General features: G+C 47.1%; 1 long non-coding RNA gene across 1 annotated transcript in view; it reads right to left on the reverse strand.

Annotated features, from left to right (window-relative positions):
* Nucleotides 1-1,867: 1,867 nt before the first annotated feature.
* Nucleotides 1,868-27,619, reverse strand: part of LOC106738101 (uncharacterized) — a 42,041-nt gene continuing 16,289 nt past the window's right edge. Inside the window, exons 2-4 of the long non-coding RNA XR_002089545.2 lie at nucleotides 23,127-23,208; nucleotides 10,327-10,464; nucleotides 1,868-2,241 (exon numbers count right to left, since the gene is read on the reverse strand). This is a non-coding gene — a long non-coding RNA (uncharacterized LOC106738101). The remainder of the gene's footprint in view (nucleotides 2,242-10,326; nucleotides 10,465-23,126; nucleotides 23,209-27,619) is intronic.

A 27,619-nucleotide genomic window follows, 5' to 3' on the forward strand; every position in this document is an offset into this window, starting at 1 on the left:
AGCGGGACTGGTCTTTGTATCGCTCAAGCACAACGTATGGGCTTGATGCTCAAAAGTGTCAGACAACATGCTGTCTGACCTGGGCTAGCCAGCAGCTCAGGCTGGATAATCACAGGGTCCCTTTGGGCCGTAAAGACAGAGGAGCACTTGCTAATGCTACTGCTGGTTCATGGTTTGTCAGCAGCTGTGTTGATTATTGCTGGAGATGCGGGAGCTCAGGTCAGACCCACCCACTTTGGCTTCTGGATCTGCATCAAGTTCTGCTGCTCAGGCTCTTCTCTGCAGCTAGCCAGAAGCCAAACCCTCCTGAAGTCCAGCCACCCTCAAACATTGATCCCAACCTCTTCCCCAGGCACTGGTTTCAGAGAGCACAACTGGGCTCATTTAGCGCAAGCCTGGGCAGGAAAGGAGTACACTAGAGTTCGAAGGCTGGGCTCTACTATAGAGCTGGTTGAGGCTCATGAGCCTCTGTGCATAGCTCAAAGGGATATTTCATCCCTTTGATGAAACCCTTTCAGTCCTGACTGGTTTCTCAGCATAAGCTAGAAAGCTGAGGACCTTGACCCAGGACCTTGCACCTCTCTGAAGACATTCTTGAGCAGACACAATCCCAGATACAGCCAGTAGTAAGATCGTGTACTGAGAGTGTGATGTAGCAGGTAGGACCATGGGGAGAAAATGGGGATTTGCCTCCCACTTGGAGGCTGACCCGATGCCAGTCACTGCTGCTCTTGGGTGTCTCTACCTCTTCTTTTGGAGACTGAAAGCTCTTCCGGGCAAGAGATGTCTGAGGTGAGGGCACCCGCTGCAAGCCGGGAGAGCGGGTTTCCATGCTCTGCTCCACAGCAGCCATCCTGTTGCACAGGCACTGGGAGAAGAAACCTCTCACCCACCAGATCAGGGGCAAGATGAGAAGCCAGGCCTCTACCTACCCAAGGCAGCCTCCTAACTACTGCTGCAGGCACTCTGCAGTGGGGAAACTAAGGCAGGGAAAGGCCAATTCCCACAAACAGCTCTGCAGCCAGGGATGCTGTGTTTGGTAGGGGAAACATGGGAGTCCTGGCTTCTACTCCTTGCTCTGTTACATTGATATGCTACCTACACCTACCCTCAAGCCCCAAAATACAGACCGTTCCCTTTAAAGCCCCTTAGTTCTCCATCAGGAACAGCCCAACCAAGCCCCTATGGCTAAAACAGAGCCTCCCCTTCATCCCCAAAACAGCATTTTAGACCTCACCCAAGTCAAAAGTTGCAAACACAGCAATTGATATCTGCCTCTTCTGTATCCTACTTATTGTCTCTCTTGCCAGCCATCAGAGCCAGACACAGAGGAGGGACAAATAGGAAGCAGCCGATTCCCAGAAGGGCTTGAGCAGAGCCCTTAGGGGAATGAGTCCGTCCCCTACTTGTCCGTGTGCAGCTGCAGGGAGGTAACATTGATGGGCAGGGTTAGCTTGTGTGACTGATTAAGATCAACCCTAAGATCAACCCTAAATATACCCTCCCATCTGTCCTTGAGCAAGTCTTCTCTTTGCACCTCAACTTACATTATAATGTTACTCTCTCCCACAGAGAGGGTGCAAGGATAAATACACTAAAGACAACTGAGGACCCAGGTGCTGTGGTAACGGAGGCTGTGGAAGTGCCTGGGATAAGTTGAGTACCTCTTACAGATGTGCGCGCCTGTCACCTCGCACGACAGGGCCCTTATCTCACTTGGGCCCTCCAGGCATTATCTTAATGTTCTCACTAATAATAATATTTCATCCGCCTGATCTGATTAGGTTAAGTCTCATTTGATTTTTGCAAAACACCTTTAATCACCTTGCAAATTCCACATCATTATAAATGAAGCCACCACAAACAGTTTCAGCAATCCAAGTTTTATTTTCGGCAATCCTTTTTTTTTTTTTTAAATGCAAGAAAGGCAGTCATAAAAAAAAAAAAATTACGAACAAGACAGAGGCTGAGAAAACATTAACGGGGGCCCTGTGCTTTCCGCTAAAGTGCCTTCATTTCATTATCATTAAATTTGCCTAGTAATTAGATTTTGGTGCATGAATATTTAAAAAAAATGTAACAGACAGGCTGTCAAAAAACCCACGACGACATCAATTCAATAATTTTTTTTAGACAGAGACATTCATAAGCAATTAACACAGATTTCCAGGGGTTTAGGAGTTGGCTTCTTCCTTCTTTTTTTTTTTCTCTCTCTCTTTCTTTCCACCTTGTATCCTCCACCTGAAAAATCAGAAGAGAAAAAAAACGTTCTAAATATCAGCACTTGGATTATTTTTTATGTTTTAGCAGTAGATTAAAGTGATCTCCAGGCCATTTTTTCTATGTGCCCATGCTGAGAGAGACTTGTTTAGCATGCTAAAGCATTGCTGCTTTTCTACCCCCAGCCCCTCCCCTCTCTTTGCTAAACAGAAGCAGGCATGAGGTTGGGTCATATATTAGACCTCACCACTCCTGCAGGACCAGATTAAATTAAGGTTGCATGAAGCTTCTGTCTTGATCTTCAGGCATTTCTGCTGAAAACAGTGATTTTGATCACTATTTGCATAATTGTACAGTTACGTATTCACCGGGTCCTTAATTATACGATCTGTGTTCGACACTTGCTTCAGATGAGAAGGCTTGCACGGGGCATACTAAACTGGTGTTGTATGTACCTTTTCCTGGTGTCTATGCACAGATTAGACTGGTCCCTCAATAAGTCTGGCTAGTAGGGTACGTCCCATGTTAAACCCGTCAGCCCAACGTAATAACAGGACTGGCATGAACACTTCCCGTGGCTGCTATTCCAAGCTGAGGACCACAGTCATGACCACATCTAGAGACTGCCCCAGCTCCCCCAAGCCTGGCACCTCATCTATACAGACCCAGGCTCTGTATAGCTGCAAGAAAAGCAGTTACACTCTAAATCAGCCACTCTCAGACCTGGAGTGCCCCAAAATCCCTTAACAAAGGGTGCCTAAATGGCTGAGAACCACTGTTCAAACAAAGAGGAACAGAAGGACTCTGATGTCCATTCTACAGATGGGGGAACTGAGGCCTGGGGAGACTGAATGGCTTGGCCAAGGTCACACAGAGTAGCTGAGGCAGAGGCAGGACTGCAACATGGACCTTATGACTCCCAGAGCAGTGTTTAAATGACAACATCATTGTTTTTCAGGGTTCAACGGCCACTGGATTCATATAAAGATGCCTATGCTGACTGTCAATACTGATCTCCCACCCTGGCCTAGGTAGATGAAGCCCTTTTCCCAGTCCAAGAAAGGAACCCCAGGGTAATAGCAGGCCTCCCATACAGCCGTTGCAATGGGTAAATTTGACCTTAAGCTCATAGCACCATTGCACTAACTGAATCAGCTTGGAGGCATGCTTAGCTTTGCTGACTTCAGCAGTCACTTGAGATCCAGCTCATCTCAACGGAGAATGTATTTGCCACACTGCAGTGTCCCTTCTCGGCTCAGTTCGAGCAGCAGAGACCCAATTGTAATACAAACAACTATCCCAGAACAGGATTTGGAGCTTGATCAGCTTGACAACAGCCTGCAAACAAATTCTCCCTCTGTCATTCACTTTGTGGTGTCACGCGGTTTGGACCAGTGATTCCTAAACTGGGGGCACTGAGCCAAGGGCGATAAGTATGTCAAATGGACATGGGCTCGCTAGACTTCTCAATGAGAAGCTTAATGAGAAGGATGCATGAAGAAATGAGAAATGTGGGGAGCAGTCAATAGTCCAGTGGTCCAAAGAGCTTTGGAGAGACTCATTTAGACCATGAAGTGCCAGGTCTGTTAAAGACAGGAGCTCAAATCCCAAATCTGAGCAACTGTGGTGCCAATTCAGAGTAAACTCGCTCTAATGAAAGGGTTGTGCTAGATTAACAATGGCTGCAAAATTTACCCAGTTGAGAGCTATGGAAAGCAGGTGGAAGAACCAGCAGGTCTCAAAGCATGTGCATCAGAAACAATTAGACAGAGAAAAGCATAAGGAAAACACAAGCATTTGGACCGTGTGCTTAATTTTCATTGATTCTCATCAATTTTTTTATTATTTTAGGTACCTTAAAAAAAAAAAAAAAAGAAAGAAAACATGCACACATAAAGAAGGAAAATCCTAGACCTCAACCTAGGTCATGCCACCCCAAAATCTCCTTTGCTGAGGTTTTATCGGAAAGAGCAGGGAGTAGAAACAGTTGGTACGACCGAGCTGAGAGACCAAATCAAAAGCATGTGAGCAGATTAAAGAATCAATCCCCCGTTTGATGCAGAGGAAATCCCACTAATTATAAAGAAGGGGCTTATTTCCTGGAGTCACTCTGTTTGAAGTCATCACAACTAGCGATACTTAATTACTCTACTTTATGGAATATAGAACGCCAAGGCCCCCATCCCCATTGCTGGAGCCAGACTTCATGGAGGTGCCTGTGATGTACCACACGTATGGATGGATTATTTATTCAAATGAAGCTCGCCACTCTAACCTGAGATGGCAGGGAGGTTTTCAAACAAGCTTTAAAAAGGGGAGTTCAAACAAGAAAGGATTCATTTATCCATGCAATCTACCTGGCTATTATGGCAGCCGTGTATCTGCCGCGAGACACATTTGGATTTATCTGCTCTCAGAACTCAGCTTGGAAACGGTACATTTAAAATAGGGGAAAGGGGAAGGAAATAGGAAGGGGTAAAGCCCTTCATAGAAGGTTAGTCTTGGTGGTAAAAGCACTAAGCCAAGAGGCCGGGAGCAGGCTTCAATTTCTATCCTTGCATTTGTTTTTTAGTGAAGTCCCTTATGGCCAAATCTTGCAAAAGTTGCTTAGAAAGGCAGGAAGATCAATGGGATTCCTTCATCATCAGTGCCCAGGGGAGGAGAGCTCTTCCTCTTCATGGGCATGTGTACCCGGCTCAGACCATGACTCATGCAGATAAACCCAAGCCATCCTTTAGCCAGATCTAGCAGCAGCACTGAGCCGGGCATGCCCCAGTGCCCAAGTATTTACCTAGCTTCATGGGTTGCCTTGCAGCCCGCACAGAGCCACGAGGAAGAAAACGCCACCAAGACATGGGGAAGGAAGATTACGGTTGTGACAGGGCTGCCAGAGTATGCATGCTCGGTCTCATTCTCTCCCTCTCTTTCTGCAGATGCTGACCTAGGCTTTTTAGGAAGCTTTCCCTGTGCTGGAAGCAGCACAGAAAGGGCTGGCAAGCACCAATGCTTGTTCTGAGATCAAAGAGCCAAAACTCTCTCCAATCCCATTGATGAAGAGCATAAGCGGTGCCAGACTGGATCAGAGTACTGTGCTAGATGGACCACTGGTCTGTCTCCTACAGAGGCAGAAATGGATGCTATAAAGGGAGAGAATTGAACCAGATCTCTCTGGAGTGATCTATCCCTTATTCAATCCCCTCCCTGGCAGCATAGGATCATAGAAAATGAGGGTTGGAAGGGACCTCAGGAGGTCACATCTAATCCAACCCCCTACTTAAAGCAAAACCATCCCCAACTAGATCATCCCAGCCAAAGCTTTGTCTAATTGGGTCTTAAAAACCTCCAAGGATTAAGATTTCAACACCTCTCTGCATAACCTGTTCCAGTGCTTCATTACCCATCTACCATTATTGGCTTAGAAATGCCAGAGGAAACATCTCCAACCATTATATTCAATAACCACTAACAGATCTAGCAATCATGAATTTATCCAGTGCCTTGTTGAACCTGGTTCGGCTACCTGCCTCCACCGCCCCCTGTGGCCGTGAATTTCAGAAGTGAACTGTACATTGTGTAAAAAAGTACAGGGAGCTGAGGTCACCCAGCACAGCCCGGGTCCAGGTGGGATTATTATCTGGCCTGCACCAGTGCAATACCTACCACTGCGGTCACTGGAGCGCACCAGCACAGCCCAGGGCACAGAGGCCAGGCCACATCTGCAGGGAACCTGGAGTCTCTGCCTGGCTCTCACCACTGGTCTCTTTAAACACTTTGATTGTCTTTCCTGATATCCCCTAACTTGAAATACAGAGCATCAATATTTTTAAGATCAAAGGAAAAAGGGCTGGAAGGGACCCCATGAGGTCACATCTAGTCCAGCCCCCTACTAAAGGCAGGATCTGCCCTGATTAAACCAGCCCAGCCCAGTCCAATGTGGTCTTGAACCATCCCAGGAATGGAGGCTCCACCACCTCTCTGGGCAGCCTGCTCCAATGCTTGACCACCCTCGGTCATCTCCACCCTCAGTTTCCTCAGCTGCAGTTTGAGGCCATTGCTCCTAGTCCTATCCCCTGAGGCCACAGAGAAAAAGTCCTTCTCCATCTTCTCCAGAATCATCCTTCAAAGATTTGAAGACCGTTACCAAGTCCACCCCCAAATCTTCTCTTCTCTAGACTAACTAACCCTAGCTCTTTCAGCCTTTCCCCATCACTCCTGTTTCCCAGGCCCATCATCGCTCTTGTCGCTCTCTGCTGGACTCCCTCCAATCTGCCCACATGCTTCTTGAAGCACAGGGCCCAAAATTGGACATGGATGAGGTCTCAGCAGCGCTGCTTGATTTACTGTCATGTAATTGGGAAAGGAAGGCCCCAGTGCCTGCTCTCAACGTGGAGGATTGAAAGACAAGCGTTGCTACATTGGTAGGTCTCAGATCAGGCCCTTTGCCTGTATGGGCCATTGGTTGGAGTAGCAGGGAAACACCAGGTGGGTGGCTGCTTCTGCAGAGACATGGCATTGAACCTCAGTTTTATCTGCACTGCTCTTCCCTTTGCTCCGTGTATGAATATTTCTGTGGAGTAAATAACCATATATTCCACTTTGGAGAACCCAGGGGAGGTTTGAAGCAGCTTGAAAGTCTACACAACACCCAGCTTAAGGATTGTCCTAGGAATGACTCCTTTGAGTCATGAGGCTTCTCAGTCTGGAAAAAAAAGCGGGGTGGAAAGTCCTTCCTGAGATGCACATTGAGGGGGACAGATCATCACTACATCAAGGTCTGGATTCACTTAGAAGGAAAAAAAAATGGCCTTGTGCAGAACAGCTGTGGAACAGCGAGGCCTGATTTCCAAAGGCAGCAGAGACAGCGAAGGAGGAACAAAGAAAGCCGGAGGTACTGGTGAACACAGGCCTCAAGCCACCTGGTTTGTTGCTACGACTAGATAGCTGCGGGTTAGGGATCTGAGATGAGATCTGTTTTGGGCTCTGCAACCCCACTGTGACCATTCCCCCTCTATAAAACCAGGGATAATGCTACTTCTTTGCTTGCTGCTGGCTTGTGTTATATGGAGCAGGGGCTACTTGTCCTCATTGTATGCACAGCTCCCAGTGCAGGGTAACCCCAACCCAGCATGGTGCCTCAATGCATTTCTTTTCTAATAACTTAGACACTGCACTGATTATGGGTGCAAAAATTAAAGGCCGTTTTAAAATACTCAGACCCTAGCTCATTTTTCTTTTAAATCATTATTAATCCTTCATACCTAAAGAGACTAAATCTCATGCAGGTAATTACATTCCATCTCACTAAATTCCTCCTGCAGTTTCAGCCATATACAATATTCCCTTTCACTCCCTGCTCTGGTGTGCTAGTGAGGAGCTTCCACATTGCACCCCAGCTGCACACATGTCAGAGACAGATTTAAAAAAAAAAAAGTGTGCAAAAAAAACAGTGCAAGGGCTGTAGCAGGAGAGGCAATCGCTTTGCAAGCCCAAATGTGTCTGTGTTGCTCTGTGCCTGCAATAAGCTGGGAATAGGCCACCCTCTGCATGGACAGCTTTGCTCTCACATTGTGACATGTCACACCTCAGTGCAAAGCAATGTGAGATGCTGAGCAGCGAGATGGAAAACTACAACCGAAGCTGACCGGCTCTGAAGAAGTAAGACTAGAACAGATCTGATCTCCTGCTAGTTCTCAGAAACAGCCTGTCAGCAGAGATGATGGGGAGACGGACCCAGCTGCAACCAAGTTAAGGGAGCTCTGCTGGATTTGCATCAGCTGAGGGGCTGGTTTAGACAGGCAGCAAGGCCTGGTGCATGGTCTTAAAGGAGCGGAAGATGGGTTTAACCTCAGCTTTGCCATGACACTTGAGGAAATGGCTTCCCTGCTTTGTGCCTAAGGTTAGGAACAGACTATTAATCTGTACTGGGACAAGTTTTAGTCTGCAGGAGAGAAGACTGAAGTGGGATTTGATAGCAGCCTTCACTTCCCTGCAGGGTGGCTCCAAAGATTCATTGAATATAGGCTGGAAGGGACCTTGGAAGATCATCGGGTCCAGCCCCAAAGAGGATGGAGCTGGACTGTTCTCAGTGGTGACAGATGACAGAACAAGGAGCAATGGGCTCCAGGTGCAGCAAGGGAGGCTTAGGCTGGATATTAGGAAAAACTCTCACTAGGAGGGTAGTGAAGTGCTGGAATAGATTAGAGAGGTGGTGCAGTCTCCATCCTTGGAGGTTTAAGGCCCAGCTAGACAAAGCCTTGGCTGGGATGATGTAGCTGGGGCTGGCCCTGCTCTGAGCAGGGGCTTGGACTAGATGTGACCTCCTCCTAAGGTCCCTTCCAAACTTCATTTTCTAGGATTCTGTGATTATAAGCTGTGCCTGCTCTTATCCCAGAACAGAAATGTCCCACGATTGGCATGTACACACATCTCCCCTCCAACTGCAGTTTACTGAGTGGCTGAATACACTGCCACTTTTCTGCCATTGATTCAACGATGCAGTCCCAGGACAAACATTCAGATACATTTTGTGATACTCTGGGGCAAACTGTTAGCTTTTCTTACCCTGTGAACTGTTTTATTCTTTGTCCTGGGACAGATGCCTGAATGATTGCAGTTTGGCCCACGACAGATACGATATCCATTTGTAGCCTCAGTTTATCCAATCTGTAAACCAGGCTATGGGCACATATCACAGAAGGTGGCTGAGAGATCAGTTATTTTACAGACATGCTTCCCTTCTCATTTAACATCAATTTATACTGCTAATGCCCCTGCCTTCAATGGAGTTAGTCCCCATCTATGCTGATGGGAAGGACCTCCGCATCTGACAGTGCAAATAAAAAATACAAATTACTACAGAGCTCAACTGCCTTCTCCCACCACTGGACCTAGAGAGGAGCTTCATTTAAGCCAGTGCATTGTTGTGGATATGAAACCAGTTTCAGTGTGGAGAGAATCCAATCCCATTTTATTTTAAAACCAGGAAAAAACCTCCAAGGTTGGCTTCCTCTTTTCAAGCACTCTTACTTCCAAAAGGGACCAGGAGAGTCCAAGGCAAAACACAAGCCATTAAAGGTACCTGTAGGAAGACCAGGTTTGTTCTAACCTCATGTCAGCTCACCCATGATAAGCAACAAAGGAAAGACTATGGGGGGAGTGAAAGGTTTTCCTCGACTTACTAACACCTGCAAAACCTGCAAAGCACCGTGTCTTCACAAGGAGTTAAACATCATAATTTGTAGCTGCCCTGCCAAAAGCAGCCCTCTGCACTCCACTTCTACCCCGGCACACAGAAGCGCACAGCAAAGCGCCTGCATTTGTGCAGTCGGAGGCAAGCAAGGGTCATTGTTGCTGGTAAAATTTCAAGGCGCTTCACAGATCAGTTTGCTCTTCCCTCTGAGAAGTGCAGCGCTCTGGCCCAGAGCCCTTTATGCCTTGCCCTGTGCTTCTTGCTGATAAGCTCTTGCAAATTCCATCCAGCGCGACACAATCCAGTTCAGCGCAAGGAAGTGCTTAAAATAGATCAGAGTCCAGAAAGGAAGGGGGCCCCTGCCGTTCAGGCTTTCACCTGGAGCCGGGATGATCTGCATTCAGTCCCTAGTCCTGCCATGAAGCTGCTCTGCAATTGCTGCCAGGTCCCTTAATCTCCTGTTCCTGTCTGAAATAGGAAACTCCCTTTGCCTGCCTGGTCTCGGTGGTTCTCAACCAGGTGCTGCAGTACTCTGGGGTGCCTTGAGATCCTGTCAGGGGTGCTGCGGGGTGCCACACTATGTCAGGTGTGCAAAAATGATTGGCAAGATAAACCCAGAGATTGCAAATAGGAATCCAGAGAGTTAAAAACCTTCTGACCTGCTTGGGCTTGCCAAGTTTTTTGTAATGGAAGAATTGCTCTAAACTTTTTCTATAGTTAAAAAAAAAAAAAGAGTGAATACTAAGAGCTGGCATTTTCCATGAAGTGCCTCAAATCTAAAGGGCAGGGGGATGAATCTAACAAGGTTGAGAAGCATGGTTTTAGACTGTTAAAAGGACAAGGATCATCTCTTGCTATGCAAGACCATATACAGCTCCTAGCACAATGTGGCCTTGATCTCACCTGGATGTGCTTACCATAGTAATCATTCCCTGGCAGAAAGCATCACTGAGGTCTCTCCAAACTCTACTGACTCTTTGCTTTTGCTCTGGTACTTCCATGCCCGAGGATGTTACAAGAGTACATTCATTTCCAAGGAGGCCAATATCCCAATGCTGCAAATGGGAAACATCAAAAGGGAGAGAGATGTTATTTATACAAAGAGGCTTTTTCCAGTTTTACAATTAAGGCCAGGCTCAGCTTGCTCCAAAGCTAAGTCACCTCACCTCAACCAGGACACAGGTAAGAGTAGCACCCACCTCTCCTGGCACCCAGGTCTTATCTTAAGCATGGAGGTTGACTGCAAAATGGGAAGCTGGTCCTGGCTAGAGCCCAGGTACATGGGAAAGGGGTAGAAAAGGTTAAGAAAAAAGGCAGAAAAGCTCAGCACTAAGCCAGCCTCTCCCCTGGGATGGACCTCAAAGCTTGCAGGGTCTGTTTTCAGGACAACTAGGGTGGCAGCTGGTATTTCCCATAGCGAAGAGCAGACAGCACGATGCTCTCCCGATTCAGCGTGGAATCAGGCTTAAATCTCACTGTAGTTCATACTTATGCCCAGGCTTAAAGCCAAGCCTGTGTGTAAGTCCTTTGCTGGTTCGAAGGATGTGGGCTGGAGTTAGGGCTGATAGGAGGGTTGGAGCTGCTGACTAGGGTGCAATGGAAAGAAATAGCTCCAAGTCCTCTCTCAACCTCCGTAGGGAGCAGTGAGGGAAGGAGGTTTCTGAAGTGAACCCCTTTTACCTCCCCCTCCAGATGGCAGACATTTATAAAAAAAGGGCAACAGGGAAGAGAAACGATGGAGACCGGGGCCGTGCGGGCTATGTTGCCACTATAAGCCCAGGCTCTCATTGAGCCTCCCATAACAAACAGCTCATCGAAAGCAGACTGGGGTCCCGTTGGTCCGTTTCCCTTCATTATTTGCAGTTTGTACACAGCGGTCATTAGGGATTCATTTGGTTTCCCTAGCAGCAGGCATTAGTCTGGCTTTTCTCTCCTCTCTCTCCCTCGCTCTCGCGAGCTCCCTTTATTTTTAGTGTCTTATTTACAGTTTGACAGAGTAACAGTATCCCTTGCAAACTACTCCAGCGGCTTTAATCGGGGGAATAATAGGTCCTGTCTGGAGATGAATAGCATCTAGGGGACAGATTGTTCCACACTCACACGGTGGGGGTAATTTATTTATGTGCGCACATGTCAGGAGGAGAAAGGGACGGGGGGATCTGTATGCAGCAAGGACACTGACAGCGCTGAATGGAGAAGGGAGAATGGAGTCAAATGCCCGGCGCCCCCCTCCTCTCCTCCCCTTGTCAACTGAATGCCTCCAGTGGCCATGAACTTGAGGGGACTCAAAGACCCATTCCCAGGCCCTCTGCACGTCACGGGGGCCAAGTTCGGTCTAGTCTATTGGGAGGTAGGCCTCAGGCTCCAGATGGACCCAGTTACTGCCGCCACCCCTCCCCAGCCCTTCCCCACATAGCGGCCGTGCAGGGAGCATGTCACATAGCAACGGTACAGTAGCAGGAGCGCAGCAGGGGTCTGGGAAGAGAGGCGAAGCCCTAAGAGAAATACAGGATGGACCCAGACAATGGTGCTCTCTCATATCATAAATTACACGGCCGCTACAAAGAGGCTGCCCGCGCCACCCCCCTCCCAAACACACACGCATGCACGCACGCCGGGTCCCGGCGGGCACCTTCTGGCAGGGATCTGGGTGCTTGGAGCGTGGTGGCACGAATGCTTGCAAGAGAGGCATGCTTTCCACCTCCCCGCTGCCCTCCATCCCCCCTCTTTCTTCAGTGTCGGAGGGGGTCAAAGCATCTTGCTTCTCTCCGTTCCCCACTGCAGCACGTTAGCGTGCCATGGGCCCTGTGACTTCTCCAACTGGCTTTGCAAGGTTCAGCCACAGTCGAACCCCAAATCTGGGATCCCTGTTGTGCGCGGTGCTGTACAAACACAGAGGACGTGGAGATAGGACCACCCTGCTCTGTTCATGATCTGAGATCCAACCGGAGAAGACAGAGGGAGAGAGTAACAGGACCCTACAGTGACAGTCTGGTTAGGTGACCATCTCTCTTGCCCTCCCCTCCATGCAAGGCATCTCCCCTTCCATAGCATTGATGTAACCCCTCCATAATCCATATCCTTTCATAGTACCCATCCACTGGATGTTTAAAGGTGCCATTACCCATGGTATCTAGTCATTGAATAGTCCCTGACGGCAGCAGAGCTGTACCCAAGGAAAGAGGATAAACCCTCCTGATTTTGCCATGTTCCAAAAAGCACTATTTCATAGTTGTTATTTGTTAGGGGCTGGAAGGGACCTTACAGATCATCGGGTCCAGCCCCTTTTATTTCTTTTATTCTTTCCACTTCTTCCTCCATTGGAAGAGATGCCTCAAGTCAGAGGAAGGAAAAAGGTCTGGAGTTTAGAAATGAATGTAGTCTCACAGCTGGATAACCAGGGAGGTCTGACTTGAAACCCCCCTTGCAGTTTAGGGCTAAGATTTGCAGCTCTGGATAGAAACCCATGTCTCCCAAGGTAGCTTACTCAGCACCAATACAGCTCTCCAGATTGCTGTCTTTCTTTGCTCATCTTTCCTTTGCTCTATAACCTCTCGGCCCCAGGTATTTACCTTATACAAGTCATCCCTGCTGCATCCGATACAAGCCACTATGTCCAGTACAACCCTGGCCGAGCTCAACAGCAAGGCTCTGTACTTGGCTGGGTGCAAAACCCTGTCAAATTGTTTTTGGAAAGAAAACATCTAACTAAATGAAATTTTGCACAGAAAATGTCTGCTTCCCCTAGGGGGGAGGGGAAAATGCTTTTTCATTTGGTTTTCTGGATGAAATATATTGAAGTTTCGATTTCCAGCTAAAAGTGTGGTGTGGGGGGGGGGGGGGGGGAATCCAAGGACATTTTCACTGCTATTTTGGTCAAAAATTTCCAAGGGGAAAAGAATTTGGACCATATCTGAGTGCCTGTCTTCACTCAACTCTGCTGCCCTCCACATATCAAATGGACACGAATTCCCCAGGGTCTGCACATGTTTAAGTCGAGAGGACCTGTGAGCAAAGACCAAGTGCCTGGAATACCCCTAGCACACCCGAAGGCTAGCTCCTACAGCAGCAAAATCACTTTAGTGCGATAACAGCCCTAGCACAGAAGTCAAAGTTCAACAAATTGAGCACCCCAAGAGCCCCAGTCTGGTGCATGGCCACAAGACGCTGTGGTAACACCAGGGACTCGTGGCAATTCTCAGAGAAGCCATTTTACTCCAAGACACAAGCCATGCTTCCCTTTCACGGGTGTTACTCATTGCTTATATAACTCTAGGACTGCCATCACTGCGATAATTGGTGCTATTTGGCGAGTGCCTAACACTCAACAGCACATGGTTTGGACCATGCTCTCCACTGACCCATGATCCTCCCCAGAGGTCTCACACCAGCTAAATTCCCCAAGCATATAACACCCCGCACCCATGATTTTTCAACACCCACAAGTGAAATTCTGTCAAAAAAAGAAGAGGTCTCTAACATTGGAGCCCTAACACAAGGGAAGGTCCTAGCTCTCCCTAGCAACTGGAATGAATGGCAGAGCCAGTCCATCCCAGTCCAAACTCCATCCTTGGACTCAAGACCCTCCCGCCCGTCCACATGCATTTTGAGAACAACTTCATTAGTACATTAAGAAGACTCTAGCTGGTACAGAGCTACATTGGGTTGATACAACGGATGCTTGTTTTTTTGCAGAGGTCATTCTTTTCCTTTCCTTACACTCTGGGGGAACCCCCCCAAAAAACTCAAGGAGGCTTGAAACATGGCAGAGTTGCACATATATACAGCTAGCCCTTGAGCCACCATGGTCACACCAGTTTCAACAATATCCCTTCTTGATGAAAAACCAGTCTAAGCCAAAGAGACATCTTCAAATTCTTGTAGGAAGTTTAAAAAAAAAAAAAATGAAAAAGGCAGGGGGAGGGGAAGAGTTGTTTCTTGAAAACTCCCAGTATAACATTAAAGAATTAAAGCTTTTTTTTCTGCAAAAATCTAGTTGGTCTAATAAAAAGAGAATCGCCTATACTGCGAGTTCTGATTTCAGTATAACGCTTGCACTTATTCAGCAGGGTGGGAAGGGGGGCAGGGAAATTGAAATATTGTTGGTTTGCAAAATTAATTTTGCAAAATTAATTTGCAAACCAAAATTCATTTCTGATAGCACTTTTCAAAGTGAACCCAAATATTTTAGAATCATAGACAATGAGGGCTGGAAGGGACCTCAAGAGGTCACATCTAGTCCAACCCCTTGCTCAAAGCAGGACCAGCCCCAAATACATCATCCCAACCAAGGCTTTGTCTAGCCGGGCCTTAAAAACCCCGAGATGCCACCACCTCTCTGGTATTTTATCCAAAAAGGACTGTCAGCTTCTAGAGGCCTTTAAAAAAAAATTACCTAAGAAAAGGGAAAATGTCTTTATTTGGTTAATCTCTTTTCTCTCTCTCTCTTTTTTTTTTTCCCGGATGGGAAAATCAACCAGCTCTAAAAATCCAACCTTAACTTTGATGGCATTATCTGATATCCTCGGAGGTGAGAAGAAACTATATATCATTTTTTGTTGTTAGAAAGGCACAACCCAAATACCCTCCTTCCTTTTCAAAAAGAAGAGTTGTGCTTCTTTTTGGCTTTACATGGTGCAATTTCTGGGTCGAAGCACGAGTGAGAAGATGGCTGGGTGGTTGGGACCCTTAGCTAGACCATCAGAAATAGTGCTTCAGTTCCTTACTTCCCCATTTGCTTCCTACACAACTTTTGAACAAGACACTTAGGCTTTGCCTGCATCTGGAGCTCTCCTGGAAGGTCTAAAGTGGACTAACTCCACATGTGGACACCTTGTTCCTATCCAGCTTAGATCACCAGAATAAGATACAAGCCATAACAGGAACCCGTCCTCTGTTAAAAGAGGACAGAGGTCCACCGTTGGAAAAGCAATGTCTGGAACCTCCATAGCACTGCCGATCTGTGTGTCGACAAGCACTGGTAAACCATTAGGCCAACTTTGCATCTCGGGAAGGTGAGACTTCCCCAAGGCCAGGGAAAAAATTGGATAACACAGAATCATAGAAAAGTAGGGCTGGCAGGAACTTCCAGAGGTCATCTAGTCCAAAATCAGAGAACTTTGCTCCCCTGAGACCAAGGGCGGTCACTTGACCCTTCCTTTGGAGAAGACATTTCATGAAACGACGACCACCATATACCACCGAGATGCATGCCTCACTCCACCACACCCTAACCTCATCACCACCAGGGGCGTTTGTACACGCCACGTTTTTAGCCCTTTCTTGCACGGCAACCATGTGACTGTTTGCATGAGCAGGATTAACCCCTGTGACGCATACAGGCGCCCCAGGACTATGCAAATGGTGGGAAGAGTCGCCACCATTTGAGAGTTTCCAAATAAACTGCAAGTCAACCCAAGCTGGTGGGCTCAGGAAGGCAGGGCTGGTGGGGGAGAGGGCATGCTATGGGCATATCCACACTGCAGTCAAAATGCGACTGCAGCTTGTATAGACAGGCTCAAACTAGCTAGCTTGGCTAGTGTAGCCATGGCAACAGAGAGCTCAGCATCAGCTAGCCACCCACGTATTTACCCAGGGCCAGGGGTGAGTCCTGTATCCTTTCTTCAGCTGCCTGCCTCAGCCCCCAAGCCAGGAATGGAAATAAATACACTGAGAGCTTGTCATTTCATTTAATCAAAAAAGGCAACTTTGGGGTGGGGGGAAATCTGTCTCAAAAAAAAAAGTAAATAAATCACTGACATTGGAAAAGGGGGGGGGGGAAAAAAAGCCCATTTTGGGACAAAAATTAAGAAAATGTCCTGACATTTTTTGAATGGCATCTAATTAATTAGTTTACTATCGATGCCACGAAGAATTTCTTTTCCAACCACGCTCAGGACCCACAACTAAGCCTTCATTTCCAAAATAACAGCGCAGCCCCCGCACGATAGTTCTGTTGAAAATTTTGCCGTGTGGATTTATACAGATCATTTTACCCTGTAGCCTGCAGGGCTTGGCCAAAGCCAGAGCAAAACATAAAATCCAGGTCTCCGGCATCCTACCTTAAGTACAAGATATATCCCTGGATCACAGCTTTGGCTTCCTGAGCGCAACTAATTCTCTAGTATCAAGCATGACAGGAATGTTGCCAACTAACGAGAGGTTATAATTATGTAGACAACAAGCCAAAAAGGTAAGGCATTTCAGAAGGAGCAAGTTGTAGTGACTAGATTACAAGACCGATACAAATCAGCAGAGGGAAGGTGCTGTCCCATCCGTCTGCCCCAGGCTGCACGGGCTTGAGCCATCGTAGAACCCAACTCACATTTACCCCAAGATCCATTTCCAACCGTCTGGGAGAGAAAAGGGGCTCTGAAGTAGCTATAAGGCTTTTTTATGTTGCCAGGGTGGTATGAATGCACTTCATCTGCAGGTAGCTTGTAGACAAGACTGTGTTGTAAAATGAGTGTTGGGATCTAAGACCAGGTCCTGTGGACCAGAGGTGTGTTAGAGACATACAGGTGCAAGCAAACATGGGAAAGGGGTTGGTGATGGGTACAGCAAGGCACCCAGTTTGCCTTACCACGGTCAACAGTCATTCTTGGGAACAGATCTGAAACTGCCACCCTGTTTGTAGAAGTCATGCTTCCCAAAAACGCTGATCTCTGTGGACCCCACTGACCTCTGGCGTACGCCAGTGTTGCACCAGTGAGTATTACAACCAAGTTACTCCAGATTTACGTTCATGGGAGCAAAGGGGGACTTGAATGGAAAGCTTGAGTTTACATTGCCCTGTACTGCAAAATGCACCCACAGAAAGAGGGTATAAAACACTACAAAACCAGAATGGGAATTAAGCACCCCCACATATCACTCATAAGTGACCATACAAGAGGTAGGGCATTGGGAAATCAAGCTCCTAGTGTGTGCAAAGTTCTCCGACTTCCTCCGGTGGTCCTCTTGCAAGTCCATCATTGTGCTGTCACGGTATGTGGCTCCACCCGTGTTTTATGGAGCTGGATGCCCTGACATGCCAAGCAGTTATTCATGAACAGGGGGGCCCATCCTGGCTCTGCAAACACCGAGCTACGGGATTTGGTGCATGAGGGACAGAGGGTGGCACAGAACCGGTTAAGAACTGTCCCCAAGTCAAGGAGCCGGGGGCACGTATGCATGAGAAAAAGACTTCCCCTCCATCGCCATATGCTGGGAGCTATACCACAATCCTCTCCTGGCCCCCAGATGGTACCCTGGCGTCCACGTAAACACACACATTATATCCTGTCATCCCCGCGGCCGCCTGTGGTTTCCCCAACCGAGGACAAAAGGCTGACACACAAGCTGCTTGACGAGCAGAGATTTGAATAATGCCCTATACAGTACGATCCATCGAGTACAGTGTATTAAACCCGGCTCTAATCCAGAGCCCCGCGCGGCGCACAAAATGGCTACCACTGAACAAGGAGGGGGGAGGCAAGAAACACAGAGGGAAATAAATCCAACTGTCGGAGCCCCCCACCTCCCCGACACCAAAATGAAGCCTCTTTGTGGAGCAGAAAGATCTGTGCTGGTCTAGTCTTCCCTGTTCATCCTGAAAAACACGGTAGATCTTCGGTTGCTCTGGCTTTCCCTCCGAGAGTCAAGGAGGATCAATACCGCAAAGACTTGGGAACATGGACATGGTCAGGTTGGATCCAGCCAGCCCCGAATCCGGTTACTAGCACTTGCCAGCACCAGCTGTTTCAGAGGGAAGTGCAAGATATTTAGAGATCACAGGAAAAGCGGCCTGGAAGGGATCTTACAAAGTCACCTAGTCCTGCAGGGATCGACAAGAGCCACTTCCATGTAGTGATCCCTGGTAATGTCTCTGACGGCCAAGAGCTCCTGAATCGACAAAAATGCCAAAGTGGACAAAGACAAAGGTATGGACACTGGTTTCTGTCATATGAAAGAAAGAAAAAAAAATAGTCCTGCCATGCAGTTCTTTACACTGTGTAGACCTTGACTCTAATGCTACCAATGCCATTTTCCAGGATCTTTTGTTCCCCCTACACCGTTCTGTCTGCTTTCCTATTCAAAATATTAGTTCTCTGGGGCAGAGACTGGCCCAGCAGGACCCCAACTAAAGATAAGCTTGTAGAGACTAATGCAATACAAATAACAAGCAAAAAGCTCTTTCCATAGTTCAGTGGTTGGTGATACAGCTACCCAAACTCTTGGGGCAAGGGCTGGAAGTTAACACTGGATAAGTTTAGGTAAGATGCAATGTTTTAGCAATGATTGTCATTAGCCGTTGGAATGATTTTCCCCAAGGGATGGGGTGGGGTTCCTGAAGATGGGATCCCTTTCTACAAGAGACCACGAAAGTATAAGCTGGGGGCAGAAATTAGGGGGAGATTAGTTCGGGCCTGTGATGTGGAAGTGGTCGGACACTAGAGATAGCAGCTGCTCCTGCCCACTGCTTTTAACCTGTGAGATCCAACACCACAAGAAACATTGAATCATTGAAAATGAAGGTTGGAAGGGACCTCAGGAGGTCACATCTAGTCCAACCCCCTGCTCAAAGCAGGACCAGCCGCAACTACATCATCCCAGCCAAGGCTTTATCTATCCAGGTCTTAAACACCTCCAAGGATGGAGACAAGACAAACATGGTCCTCAGCATTTATTTTCACCAACTCAAAGCTCCTCATGCCTCTTGATCGCCTTCCATCAAGGTTCGCAAAGAGCTTCACAGAGGAATCCTGAACCAAACCCTACAACCACCCTTCTAATAGATGAGGAAAATGAAGCACGTGATAAGTGAAGTAACTTAACCCAACGCCCCCCACCCTGAAAAAAAAAGAGAGAGAGTCTGTGACAAAACCAGGAAGAAACCCAAGAGTTTCTGACCACACTTCTCCAGCTGGCATGAAACCATCTGTGCAAGACAATTTTCTTATATATAATAGCAAGCAATTTAATGGTCCATCAACAGAGAGAGCTAGGCAGCCCCCAGGCTGGTTTAAATGGATGTAGCAGACTTGGATGAAGGAACTCTGATTTACAACAGCTGCGGATGTGGTTCAGGGTCTATACACAGCCCCATTAGTTGCTGGAGAAGACCTCTCGTGTACAACGGATAACCCATAAGTTTCTTCTTAGAGCTACCTTCTATTTAGGCTCATTGCCCACTGAAGGGGAACAGGCCAAGTGAACAGTTTCTACCCACATCGTTCACTTGCTGTTTTTTGCCTCTTTCAGTTGGCAGAATGTCAACGAGCACATTGCACATGCCCCAAATGTATTCAAAATGAGTCATTTGTGACTTTTCTAGATTTATCACGTTTTAAAACCAGAAGGGGCCAGGGTGAGCATCTCGAGACCATTATCACCTCATTTTCTCCCCAGCGTCGTGCTCCCACAGTCAATAGCCAGCATCTGATCTCTGGTGACACGGGCTCTGCAAGTCACACGGCATTGTTCCCGTTCCCAAAAATGAAAGTGTGTAAACTCACAGTTGAGCTGCTGGTGTGAATTCTCACGGGGAAAAAAAATGAGAGAGAGAGAGAAAACTTAACATTCACTTCCTGCCATGAGCTGGAAGTTGGGTTTCTACCAGTATTTGTGCCAATACAATTTTGCAGCACAAGTGGCTGTGGAAAGTGAACACAAATAGGGGCATTTTTTAAAAAAAGGCAAAAAACAAGACCCCAGTTTCCCTGCCAGCTGGTAAGTCAAAACCTACCATGATAAAGAGATAACAGCGCGTATTTTCACATGCAAAATGGCGATTTTTGGCACTGTTTCATGACGTGTATCTAAACAACACGCAACGTGTACAAGCGCCCCTTGATTCTGGCTTCTGATGGCTTCGTTTGTGTCTGCGCTGCTCGAAAGCAGGTGAGAACCAAAGCAAGTCTGCACACACCCAGCCAGCTGGGCTAAATCAATTTAAAATAACACTGCGTGTTAAAAGATTTGCGACTTGGCATGTTAGATCAGATCTCCTATTGCAGGAGACTGCCTCTTGCTAGGTTGGCACAGACCTCCCAGGGGTCTGATCTGCCTCTGGTTGCCTCCACAAACCAAAATGACAAAATTGCTAAAAGGAGCCGACTCCAGGACACCAGAGCCAGACGCCTTCCACTGACCCAGGGACAAACAAGTCCCCGTCATCTCTTCATTGTGACGCAGCACCGTTTTGCCCAGGAACTCCAGGCCACAAGATAGCATCCAAATTAAGAGCTTAGCCTCTGCAAGCAGTGCCTTTGGGGCAGGGAAGTAAAACTTGCATGCTCAAGCCATCAACCTCAAGCCAAGACAGGAGGATGCATGCATAGGTTAAAAGAAAAAAAAAATCCCCTTCCCATCAGGCAAAACCTCTCTAGCTTTGCACTGAAACCCACACGCTTCGAGGGCCAGGTTCTGGAGTGATCTAAGGAATCCAGTGGACGGAGCAGCAGCTGAGGTATCAGCCCTCTATCTCTCTCCATCCTGACACGAAAGGAAAGAGATGACAATTGACAGAGGAAATTTTAGTGAGATAGACTTGGGAAAGCAAAAAAGACTCCCAGTCGCACAATGATGGTCTATTCTCCTGATCGTAAGGACTAATCCTCTTCGGTTTTTAATTGGCATTTGGGATAAGCTGATTTAAACCTCTTCACCTTGTTGGGTTCCCCCCCCCCTTTCCTTTCTTTCTTCTCCCTCCTCTCTCTCTCTCTCTTTTTTTTTGGCCCAAATAACAACGCTGCCACCACCAAGTTCCCAGCACAATGACATCTTTGTATGAGGGAGAGAAAAGAGGAAAGAAGAAGGGGGGAGAAAAAACACGCTGAACCAACTCTAAAACAATGAGGAGTTTGTGAATCAAGCTAGGCCGCTGGCAAAGAACCTGCCTCAGCTGTGCCTCATTAATAAAAGCACTGTCTATGGTCAGACCCAGACTTCAGTCCATTCCCATCTCCCCTTCCCTTCCCACTCCCCCCACCACCACAGCAACCTTTTACCGGGGTCAAACTCTGAAGAGCCTGCGAGAAGAAGGGCTACCCACAATTGTGGGAATCCTCTCCACTGTCACCTTCAAATTTAACTTCTTTTGGAGCTAAAAAAAAAAAAAAAAATCCAACAAACACCTGCTCACATGCCCTTACCTCCAGAGGGGGTGAAAAACCCCTGCCTGAATGCGATCCATCGGCACTTGTACACGCTACGTGTTGATACTGTCCATAGTCCCTATACCTTGCTAGTAGATTATAAAGTGATTAACAAATGAGTGATCAGAGAGGTAGATTCACGCTCTTGATTGATCACTCATCTGTTAATCACTTTATAGATAGGTAGACCCATGCTCCTGACTATCTCTTTATAGTCAGATGCCATTGCACCACCACAAGCATCTCCCTCTTTCACAGCAGCGTTTGCGTCTGCATCTCATTGATACTGAGGCCCTTTTGACAGTAATAAAAGAACCTTAAAAGTAGTATAAATTGTGACTTACATCCACTTTCAAAGCACTTTCTGCTGCCAGAGGGGTGAAACTGGGTCCTCAGTGAAAACAGGAATTGGGTGCCTTTATTTCTTCAAAGAGAAGAATGATTCTGTCTGCCCATTACCAACTCTTTCAGTTCAACTGGCTCATATTTGGGGAGGATTTCTTAGCACCTCAGCTCCTGGACTTGAGTTATAGGGGGAAAAAAACTCTTTTTTTTCCTCTCCCATGAAATGCAAGTTTCAAGTCCAGGTTGTCATGGAGAAAGACTCAAAATCTTGCCATGAATTCACCTTAAAGGCACAGAAGCTACAAGGAAGGAAGGATAGAAAGCCCCACCACTTATTACTTTAAAAATCTCATGTCTGCCAGTCCAGTCTCTCATGACTTTTCAAGCACCGGGATTAAACAATGCAGAAATACAGAAGACAGGCAGATGGAAAGGAAAGAGGCACAGACAGCAGAAAGATGCAGTTTGCCATGTTGAATGGGAAGTCAATTAGAAGGCAGAATAGATGTGCTCCTTATAGACTGCCCCGCTATGATCCCAGGACCTCCAAATCCCACTCACTCTCTCACACAGGCTTTGGGCAACAGCTGCACCTGTTTCACAGGTGGGAAAGCCTGGACACAGTGGGACTGATTCTCCTACCATGGGATGGCTCTTCCCTTGGCTGAATCCCAAACACCATTGCTGAATCCCCGGGTGCTCTGAAACAAATTAGTTTCCATTGCCCCACAGCCCAGGAGGATTGTATGGATAAATCCATCACAAAGGTGGTCACGTAATGCTGTACTGGGGACATACAAATGCCTTGGCTATACAGAAGAGAGACTTTCAAGCAGGTGTAAACTACAGGCCCATGCATTTTAAGGCCCCTTCCCACTAGGGGCCTGAGCGGAAACAAGAATCTAGCGTAGCAGGACGGAGAGATCATAATGCAGTCCAAGCCCCAAGCGCCATGGAAATGAGGCACCTAAAACCCTTCGGGTGGGCTGGCCCAGGTAAACAGCAGGGATGGGAACAGAGCCCAGCAGACCCGGTACCTAATCCCTGCTCTAGATACATTTGCAACATAAAATATAACTCTGGCAGCTTGTATTCTTACAACCCGGTTTTATACCCAGTCCATAAATACATGGCTTAGAAGAACTCATGCTCTCTACATCATGACTGCGTGCCTGTGATAGAGATGTGCCCCGGCTTTGAGAGCTTATAGATCCTTTCCAAAGCAATCCACTTACCAGGGAATTCCAGATGAGCTTCTCCCGGTCCACAGCTGGCTTGAGCAGAGTATCGCCTTAAAAACAGGACCCACACTTGATCCTAAGAGAGAAAGAGAGGAAACCTTGTGTGTGTTAGATGGCCATGGACAATCCAGGGGTACTGTGGAGGTTGGGGAGGAGGTCCGTGGTTCTGCACCAGTTGTCAGTGACTTTGCAAAGAACAAGGCAAAGGGAAATCAGGCCCTCGCGTGTTCACTTGATCCTGTGGCTGCTTGCATCAGGATGCATAGATCCAAGCAAGGTCTAGAGATAAATGCTCAGACAGCCAGCTCACAGCGATGCTGTTCCTGCTGAGAGATTTATCCCCAGAAAACCCCAATGCGGCAGGAAACTGTTTTTTACCCTCTGAGAGAGGCAAATTGCAAAAAAAACCCAACAAACCCAACCAAAACATTGCCAGCCAAGTGGATCAGCTCTGAAACAAGCTTCCAGAAGTAAATGGGTGAACCTGGAGTCCTTTAGGGCACACGGTACAACCTTCCTGCTTGGCTCAGCTTCTAACAATATCAGCTGCTGCTTACTCCCCTTCCCCACCACAAACCGCAGCCTGACCCCAGGCACGGCACCCCATAGCACATTAAGGGACGATGGCTAATTTGCCACCACCGGTCTACTTCACATGGAAGGCGTTCAGATGCTCTGGGGACAGGTGGCAGTACCAAGGGCTAAAACAAAGGTGAATGAGGACAAAGCATTCCCTGAGCCCTGCTCAGATTCACAAAGGCCCCATATCCAGGCTTGCAATTTCAGCTATAGCATCATCCTCCCCCCGCCCCGCAAAACCAGCCCTGAATGAGGATCTGAGAACATAAATGCGGTAGCATCCCGATATTAAATAAAAAAGTCAGCAGCAGCCACAATGACAGAGCTGATAATCCTCTTTCCACCAAAAAGTAAACACAGCAAACCACCATTCCCATCACGTTAGCGGCGCAGCCATTCTTCCTCTCATTCGCATGTGGCAGGTCTCCTCTCCCTGATCCCACAATAGCAGAGGGACTTGCTGAGAAGCAAGAAAAAAAAAATCGGAAGGGTTTTGTCTTTGCAGCTGGCTCTGCCCAGCGCTTCCTGATGTACTTAATTCTGCTTCGTGCTGGAGGTCTCCCGTAGCAAAACTGCCTACGATGCTGTTGTAAAAATATTCGACCGGACCCTCAGCGGTCATCAAGGGGTGCAATCACCTGCATTTCGGTGGGTGCATACTCGTCCACCCCAGCAGAGGATCTGGACTGTATTGTTTAGGACCATTATCATTGAATGCTATATTCCTTTCCAGCAAGGCTTAATTGGCTTTATTTATTCACAGGGAGAGTAAACTCAGGGCACCTGCCTTGCCTTTTTTCATCCACAGCTGTTCAAGATCCGTGCATTTATTGAAACTTCCCAACACCATCCCTTAAAAACCCCCACACGTTTTGGTATAGAGGTGGACAAAGCAGCAATTCGGGTCAGGTTGCAATACCTTTGCTCGTGTGCAAATCCCACCCTGTTTAGTGGGAGTAACCGGATGACAGTCTGAGCAGAGAGAACCAGCAACCCCCAACTCCCCCCGGGTCACTACTGAGTCAGTGGCAACACCGAGAATAGCACCCAGGTGTCTCGACTCCTACACCTCTTCCCTCCCAGCTCTGATGTGAAGCCAAGCCTACCAAAAAACCTTGGAGGAGTGGGAGGAAAGGGGGGAGCCAACGCTGACTAAGGTTATAAATAAAAGCAGTGAGAATGTGACTAAGTAGGTGCTGCTAAGCTAAATAACTAAGAGCCTTAGCACATTTTTGCAAGCTTTAGGAAAGTATTTTCCATTCTTGGATAAGGAAGTTGGCAGGCAAAGGCAAAAAAAGACCCCACAGCTGCTTCCCCTTTGTACCTTGGGCTAACATATATAACTGGGTGAAAGGGATTCCAGTGGGGCATGCAGACCCCAAGATATTATTCTCACTTATAGTCAGGCCCCTTTTCCTCCTCTCCATTGTAGCACCATAAATGCACATGACCATAATTACACTTTAAAGCCCCTTCCTATGCCACAGCAGCACAAAATAAGGATCAAACCTGCTTTTATTATAGTTCCACTGAGAATTGCCCATGTGTCACGTACTGTATCTGCATATTGCAAGAAGGTAGTTGCCTGCCACGCAGGGTTTACAACAAGCAAAAAGGGGAAGAACAAGGTAACAGGGAGATAAATAGTCTTGCATTTGAATGTGTTTTTACCAAGTCTATAAAGAATGCTTCCTTTAGACCAGGACTGTCCTCCCAGCTGCAATAAAAAAAGAGTCTCATTATATAGTGTCACTCTTCCCTGTAAGCACCTCAGAGCCAACCACATCATGCCATGATATGGCAACATGGCATTAAAACAGAAGCCAAAGCTATTCCAAGCTTTGACCCTATACAGACAGAAATATGCTGCACTTCAAACACTGGAGGGGTCCCAAAGAAGGCAACTGGGTTATTTCCCGTTTAAAGTCTTTGCAGGATGGCGGTCTTAGGTACACAGGGCCTTTCACTTAGATGGGAAGCAAAGAAAAAAAATACATATGAAAAGTGCATGAGATTTTGAAAAATGATCATCTCCCACTATAACCTCAAGTCTACATAGTTACATATAGAATATCACACTGGCTAGTAGTGATAACCACAAAAATGCAAAAATCGTGGCCGGGGAAAAAAAATCATGAAATGCACTTTAAAAAAAAATCACCAGGTCTTTTTTATTATTTATTTGGGGGCTCCTTTCATCTTCCTTCTCCTTCTTGGCCCTGTTTGGCTGTGCCTGAGTCACACAGTCAAGCCTTTCTCTGCCTCTTTGAGGGCTTCAAACTTACTTGCTATAATAATAATAATAATAATAATAATGATAATAATAATAGGCTGGAATTCTGCCTTCATTGTAGGACTCCAGTTGCTAAGGTTTTAAGGGGGAAAAAAAACCATAAAATGTTATGAAACTTGCTATAAAATCATAAGAGTTGAAATGCAGGTGGGTTATATCATAGACAGAGATAGAGATAGAGATAGAGATAGAGAGATAGAGATAGAGACAGAGACAAAGACAGAGATAGAGATAGCTCTCACTCTCCTATGTGAGAGGCACACCAATACATGGATACAAGGCAAATATAACTATGCACATACACACGGGCTGATTTTCCATTACCCTGAACCACCGTCCTTTCGACCAAAGGGAAATGGATGCAAAACGCCACGTTCCGATTTGACCGTGTTTCATGCGTACTTTCCACGGAAATAAATGACAACCCCAAGTGTGGAGCAATGGAAATTGAGAGCTGCAGAATTTTTTTTCTTGTGACTGGGAAAAAAATAATTGATTAGAAGTCCACCAAAAAAAAAGAAAAAGAAAAAAAGGATGGTTCTGGAAATGCAACCTCGTCGCCAGTGACACTCAGAGAAAATTCTGAAATTGAAGTTGAAAATTCTCAAGTTGAGTTTTTAAAAAGCTAAGCTGACGCCATCTGTTCTGTGGTAGCGCACACATCTATATTTTTAAAGGCCACCACACTTTTTTTTAACCAACCCTGCTGATAACTGTGTGTAAGAGAACGGAAGCAGTTCATTCATTTGTGTTTTCGGCCCCCAACCTCTACCCAAAAAAAAAAAAAGACGACAAAAAACACCTTGGGGTTTCTTACTCTAAGACAGCCATCTCGATGTACAGACCCCCGAAGAGACAAGGGACAGGTAGGTTTTGACCTTGGCTAGCAGCATCACGGGTGATGTTGTACCCACGGCCAGGGGTTTTTTGCAACACAGAGGTCTTCATTTCCACAATGAACTTGAACTCTCCTATGAAATATGAACCTTCATTGCTACCGGGGAGAACTCTTACAACCTTTTCTCCTGTGCCTGAAGACGGATGCTTGTGCCCGAAAGCTTGCAAATAAAGAATTTTTTTTGCAAAAATCGAGCTGGTCTAATAAAAGATATCACCTCTCCCCCAAGTTCTGATTCAAGGATTTTATATCAAAATGGGGATCTCAACGTTAAAGAGATCCCCCTCTCCTATACACACACACTCACACACACACACACATGCACGCACACACACAGGCTGAAGATGTAGCCTCAGACTAGCCGAGATAAATCCACATCCTCGCCCACGGGTAATCCTGCCACTACCTCTCCATGCCACGACTCTCCGTGGGGTGAACAATGCAAGTGCTATGTCATGCAGCGAGCTACCAGCACATCACTCATTACCTGCAAGGAGGATCGGCCATTTTAGAGATGCCAGCTGCCTAAAATGGTGGATTTCCATCTTTCCCACCCCCCCCTGCCTCTTTCTCTTCTATTCCTTCCCCCCGACACACGCACACACACTCGGGTGTAAGCCGGGAGCAGGGAGAGAGCTCGGTATTCGTGGCAGGGTGCGGAGGAAGGTAGGCCACGGAGCACCGAAAGCAGCAAGTTAAAAAATGAGAACAGCAGCA

The sequence above is a fragment of the Alligator mississippiensis genome, chromosome 15, assembly GCF_030867095.1.
Source record: "Alligator mississippiensis isolate rAllMis1 chromosome 15, rAllMis1, whole genome shotgun sequence".
NCBI classification, from domain to species: Eukaryota; Metazoa; Chordata; order Crocodylia; family Alligatoridae; genus Alligator; species Alligator mississippiensis.